This window comes from Patagioenas fasciata, chromosome 2, assembly GCF_037038585.1.
Source record: "Patagioenas fasciata isolate bPatFas1 chromosome 2, bPatFas1.hap1, whole genome shotgun sequence".
NCBI classification, from domain to species: Eukaryota; Metazoa; Chordata; class Aves; order Columbiformes; family Columbidae; genus Patagioenas; species Patagioenas fasciata.
This window is the reverse complement of record NC_092521.1, coordinates 52,324,188-52,331,012: the sequence shown is the minus strand read 5'-3', so window position 1 is coordinate 52,331,012 and position 6,825 is coordinate 52,324,188.

Genomic DNA, 6,825 nt, shown 5'->3' with positions numbered 1-6,825 from the left:
ATTACTTCTGTGTGCAAAGATGCCCTCTGTTGTGTCAAGCCTTGTGTGAAAAAGGAAACCTGCTCTGAGGAGTTTACAAACTTAGTAAGAAAGTAAAGGACAAGGAAGAAGATAAGGATGGAGGAATACAGGATAGTAATGAGATGTTGGGGTGAATATGGTAAACAGCAGCCAAGGTGTTATGCACGTCTTCAGTGTTCCTTAGAAAAGATAGGTTTTTCACCCCCATTTTCAAAGAGATTTTTCTGGTTTTCTATTTTGGTATGTTAAAATTTACACATTCCAAGGAAAAATAGGTGAAGCGTGCATTTTACTGACAACACTGACAAAAAGGAAAGGTTTTTTGCAGTTCTAAATTCTTTTTGTGGCAGTTTGGTGAGATGAGAACTGTGAATGCTCAAGAATTTTCAGAGAGTACTTTATTTGGTATGTCTGCTGTTATTTTAGCAGGACAATGATAAAAAAAATATTTGTCTATGTATTCTCCACTACTTAAAGCCTTTTAAAATTATGGGTTACTGAAAAAAAAAATCAGTTTGTAGAGCAATAAGAAGTCATTTTAAGGTGAAGCTCCTATATGTAGAGTACATCAAGTGTCATAATCAAACTTACTTTTATGAAGCTTCAGGTTTGAGTATGATTTCGAAATGTCAAATTAGCATATGACCTTTACTTTTATTTTTAAACTTTTATAAAGTAAAAAGAATTAGACCAGTAAGGTATGTTTTTGGAATAGTGATTGCTAGGCATGAACACCTGTGAAAACAGGGAAGTTTCTTTAGCAAGATTAAACATTATTTAAAAAGTGGAGTGAGCAGCTCTTACCTCTTTATAGGATTTGGCTCAGGCATGTGTCAGAAGCAGTAAAGAGTTGACTTTGAAAATGAATTTCTAAACTATATAGACAATGATAAACTAATGAGGAAAATGCTACTATGCCTGGAGAATTGTGTTTGTTAACCTCAACATACCATGTAAGACTTACCTACTGCTTGTTTTGGGTTGAACACAACAGTGCGGCAATGGAAGATGGCTGGAGAATAGCGAAAGGATGAGGTTTGTTCAAGTTGCTGCAAGAATTCACACATAGAGTGAACAGTGGAGTTGTCCTATGCAGGGACAGGAGTTGGACTCAGTGAACCTTGTGGTCCCTTCCAACTCAGGACATTCTATGATCCTAAGTCTTGTGGTGTCCCAACTGGCAGGTATTTTTGGAATAGTTTGCCAAATCTGATGGAGCTTGCCTGACTTAATGACTTTTACCACAGAACGTGTTTGGGTTGTAATGACCAGGAGTGTCCTTGTGTGGCAGCACGTTGCCATCCCATGCCCTTCAGCCCTTACCTGGATGGGGATTGACCATGGAAAGTGTCACAAAACCAGTCTAAACTGCAAGAGCTGAAAGATGCTTCTGTGATGTAGCTGTGTACCCTGGTTACATCCTGATGCCTTAGGAAGTAATCCCATGATCAGGAGGAGCTCCACTGTCTTTTGGTCAGGGCTGGTATTGGTAGAAGAGGTGCACGCTGTGACCTAGTGTGAATCAAGGGCTTTACGGTTCCAGGAAACACCACCCAACAGTCCCTTCCCTTGAATGACGAGGCATTCTCTCCTGGAAGTACTCTGGCTGCCAGGCTGCAGGTGGTCCTCCTCAGTGATTCTACCTTCTGGCTTTGTATCTCCCTATCAGTCCTGTGAGAAAGGCTGGGGTGCACCATTGGCAGCGGGGTCTTTGGCACTGGAATCCCAGTGTTGTTTCCTTAAAAAATGTGACATTTTCAATCTTTTTCTTGTGATAAGAAAATATGAAATTTCTATTAATCATTTCAGAACACTTACATATTTTAGTTAGTAGTTTGCCCTCTACTTAAGACAAAATGGGTCTGACTTTCTATAAACTCTGGTTACTGCTGTTTGTTCTTCCTTTCTCCTTTTCAATCTTCTGTTTTTCAAGTGATTTGCTTCAATCGAGCACCTATTTACGCATCAGTAACTTTATTTTGTTACATCAGAGTCTCATTGTTGTAATTGGAATTGCCTTGAATTTCATGTAACTGCAGAGAAGGCTTGGCCATAAAATGGAACGGTTTAGGAAAACCCAGTTTGAATTGATTTGTCACCTGTTCACGCAGACAGCTATACATAGCAGAGTGTAGCAAGGTAGTGAATGGAAGCAACAGCATCACTGAATGTGTGAACATGCCATCCTGAGGCCAAACTCTTGGAGTTGAGGATTTGAAAACGTGGCAATAACAAAATTGGTTGCTGTCACAAGGACATAAAATGTGCGAGTCACGTGTGAGAAAGCTGTGATTTCTCCATTAATCCTGGTGTTGCCTGGTTTGTAGGAATGAGAATAGACAAGAACCAACAGCAAATAAGAGAAACAGAAAAATAGTACCACAGCAGGGTTGTTTTCCACAAGTGGGATTTTATTTATCGGTTTTCTGGTGCTACATGTTTGATAACAAAAGAGCGGAATGAGACCTCATTTGATGACACTAATGGAAATGATGGCCCTGCCTCTGAATATAGATGACTTTTTTGAGATCAGCTAGGGAGACAGAATTAATGGTTAACGTACTACTAATAAAATGCTATGAAGGCAAATATTTGAGTAAGATTTTTTTCCCCCTGACATTCAATATGCGGTGACATGTCTTCTTTTTTCCCATCAGTAAGGAAATTGTCTCAAAATAGAATAGCTGTATTACTTAATGCTAGTTAGAATTTGGGCACTCTTATTCAGTTTTCTTCTATAAAAAACAAATAATATCTTCTGCTAATGAAGATGGGGGTCAGACATTCTCGTTTTGTCTGTAACATTGCCCCTATTTGCCTCAAACTAGACTTTATGGAGATGACAGTCCTGTAATCACCTAGATTTGGTGAGCTATTCCTGACCTTGGTCCATCTTAGACGTGCTCTTTTTTCCATTCTCTTTCCCTCCTTAAACAGCATTTTTAAAACAGTTGATGTGTAAGAAAATGAGGGACAGTAAAGAGGATGCAACAGACCAAGTGGAAACCGATGTCAAAATGCAGTGGAATAATGAAAAGAGGATCGTACACTTTCGTAAGTTGAGTTTACAGCCAGTGCCACTGCAATGCTCGTGAATCTCTAAGCTGCCTTTGTGGACTGGCTCTGAGTCTTTACAACCTGTAAAGATCTATCTCTTAGCCTTTTTCAAAACAGAATCATAGATTGTTTTGGTTGGAAAAGACCTTTAGGATCATCAAGTCCAGCTGTGAAAGTAACACTGCCAAGTCCACCTCTAAATCATGTCCCTAAGCACCACATCTACACATCTTTTAAATACCTCCAGGGATGGTGCCTCAGCCACTTCCCTGGGCAGCCTGTTCCAATGCCTGACAACCCTTTCTGTAAAGAAATTTTTCCTAATATCCAAATGCACCTTCCCTCGAGCAACTTGAGGCCATTTACTATTGCGCTATCCCTGGTTACTTGGGCGAAGAGACCAGTACCCTCCATGCTACAACCTCCTTTCAGGTAGTTGTAGAAAACATTTTCAACATGAGTGAGCGCTGTTCCCCTGCCCAGCATCATTAGCACAGTGGACATTGAATGCTACTGGTTACAGGTCAATTGCAGAAATTACAAAAACCTGAATTTCATTTCTGACTTTTTTCCCTATCATATTTTCATTTTTTGTTTGTTTGTTTGTTTTTTAAACTGTATTACTTAAAGAAAGATCCAGGTAAACAATTGTGTTATTCATGCAAATTGCAAGATAAGGCTCAAAAAAAGAATAATGTCATAGTTTTGTTGTCTACCTAAAGGAGGCAGAAATTATTATATATGTTAGAAACTGAAAGATTTGCTGTAATAATACTGTAATAGGCTAAAAATATCAGCAATGTGGGTCATGATTTTACAGGATCATTAACTGAAGTTTGTGGCTAAATTTTGCTGTTTTATTTAATAGTATTATCTTGTATCACTTATATGCTATTAATTTAGGAGACACCTTATTGAAAATATTTTTATGACACTGTTACTACAGTCAAATTGTTCAATGTGTGATTTTAACTACGTGACCTTTGTCTATTTCATTATTCTGTGCACTCCAAAAGTTAGGCTGAGTTCAGAAAGAAAGTATGTGTTCTTTTCTGAGGTTCATGGTTCATCTATTGGTTCATATAACTTCTAAGAGACAGTTTTGACATAAAGAATATGTTTTCCCACATCAAAGTGACCCAGTCAAAACTTCCATCTAAAATTTTACGAGACCTACAGCCTAACACATCAAAAAACCCAAGAGGATTTAGATTACAAAGGACTATTTCTGACCAATTAATGGGCAGGCAAAGTTACAAGGATTTCTAAATTTCTAATAAGGTCAAGGAAGTGCAGAACAAAAGAGGAATCTAAATATGGTTGCAATTTTCACTGGGTGATGCAGCTTACACATATATATTTTTTCTGTCCTGTGACCATCAAGGTTAATTGTGATACCCCTCAAAGTAAAAAATGCAACAAGAATCAACAATATTAACGTTCCTTGTAACATTATAGGAGGAAAATTTTGGTTTTTATAGTGCTGAAAAGCCTCATTTACAGAGACTGGGCACTGTCTTACACAACAATTTCATTTTGTTGATATAATCATGGCTTTGTATAGCCATTTACATAATGACATTACAGGTCTGGAAGAGAAACAGGATTATATTATTCCATAACAAAGTTACTGAGGTTTTTCTATTGTACTAATACTAAGCCTCTGCTTTTACATGCAATTTTGTTAAGAATGCTGTTTAAAGGAAATGATTTATCCATTATCATACTGCTCTTTTTGAGTTCCTAAGTAGACCTCCAAAGCCAAGGCCTTTTGTTAACTGTTTGCTGGTGATAGTTGGCAATTTTACTCTAAATCAATACGGTGAACAAACTCTTAAATGAGTAGTTTGGCTATTGATGTCCTCTGCATACACACATGAGAAGGTGAAGTGCAATATAAATTGAATATCTGGCTTTGTCACACATGTTTCTTTTCAGGAGGATTTGATTTTTGTACAAAGTAGTGTGTACAAAAGAAGAAAATATCCCACAAATTCTGAGAGGAATGATGGGAAGTGAATAGTGATCAGACAGTGGGATCAGTCTTCTCCATGGGGGACACACTTCTTGCAGTTGATCCCTCTGTACTGGTGAGTATTCTGCTTGGAAAGGTTGCATCAACAACAACAGTGGATTCACTTAAAATGAAGACATTGCCTCTTAGTTTTTAATTCTCAGTCATAGATCATTGCTGGAAATCTAAATAGCTCTCTGAGTTTTCCAGATCTGATCATTATGCAAAGCCTCTTTCTATGACAGTAGTAGCAAAAGCAAATGAAAATAAATCCAAATGCACTGGTGGAGGTAAGACTCCCTTTGCAGCCTGGAGATGTGAGGTGATATCTGTTGTCTTCATAATTTTTTACTTTCTAACCATTTATGAAATACTTACACAGTGAAGATGTAATAGTTTTCATTTAAAATCTTGGTAGTAGATATTTAGTCTGAGACCAGCTGTGACACTTGAGTATTTCCTGCTTTGATGAACCAGATGATGAAATAATCTAATTAGTCTCCTCATGAGAAGCAGTCAGAAGTATGATAGCTTTCCTATTTAAGAAATGGCAAAATGGTAAAATTTGTCAGGGCATCTGTAACATGAATGTTTTGTTTTGAAAAAATGGAAGCTTCATACAGATCTGATTACAGAGGATTACTTGTCTTCCTTTCCAATAGCCAGGGATTAGCACACAGTCCTTATCTTTTTGCATATTCTTATGTATTTGTGTGTTTGTGAGAGAAGGAGGTATGTGAATAAGATTTACAGATACAAGTATTCCATATTCTTTCTCCCAGTGGGTACTGTAGATGAGGACTTCATTTTTGCAAGGCCTTTATTCTTTCTCACCTTTTTGCATAGCATTTCTTGGAGGTACATGTAATGGTCCTCAGATGGTATGAACTTGGGTAGTTTCACTGAAATTGATGAAATTGTGCTAGTTTACATGAGCAAAGCTGTAGCCCTTTGCCTGACAGTTCCTGCTGTCCACTTTTTCCATCACAGAAGATCTCTTCTGTGAATTTCTCAGCTTATTTGGATGGTAGAAAACAACAGACAGCTCCCTATAAGACAGGCGTAGTATTTTCTAAACCATCTGTGACTACTTTTGACTCATCTTTTTCCATGTGACCCCAGCCTTTTTACTCACTGCGTCAGAAGTAGCTCCTTCCACTTCTTGCAGGGGAATCAAACCAAACTGTAATTACAAGCTGCATGTGTTTATACTTAGTCGTTTGCCTTGAAGGAACTGAGCTACTGCCAACAGTTGAGGGTATTTGCAGTTCACTGTCTTGTGAATGTTGTAGCCTTACGTTATAATCTGCATTTGTATCCCACCTCCTGCAGAAATGAACTACAGCTGCTCTTGCTCTCTAGCATTTTTAATGTCTTTTGTATCTTCTATCGACCCTAGAAACATCACAGGCCACAATTTCAGAAATACTGAGCTAAGTATCTAGCAATTCTCACTTCCAGGTCACACAGTATGTTGGAGCTATGCTCTCTCTTTCATGGTAACACTTTCACCTGCAGACATTCCCTTTTATCTGCTTGTCCTAGTATAGCTTGATTGTGTTGATACATAAATCTTTTAGACTGAAAAAGACCAAATATTTCAGGAGGCTTTCTAAAAGCAGCCGAAGCATTTATCTACTTCGGTTACAAATATCCCAGCTCTACCTAGCAGAGCTCTGTGTCTGGGGAGAGCTTAATATCATATGCATTTCTCCCCCTGGAAGGGGATCTTC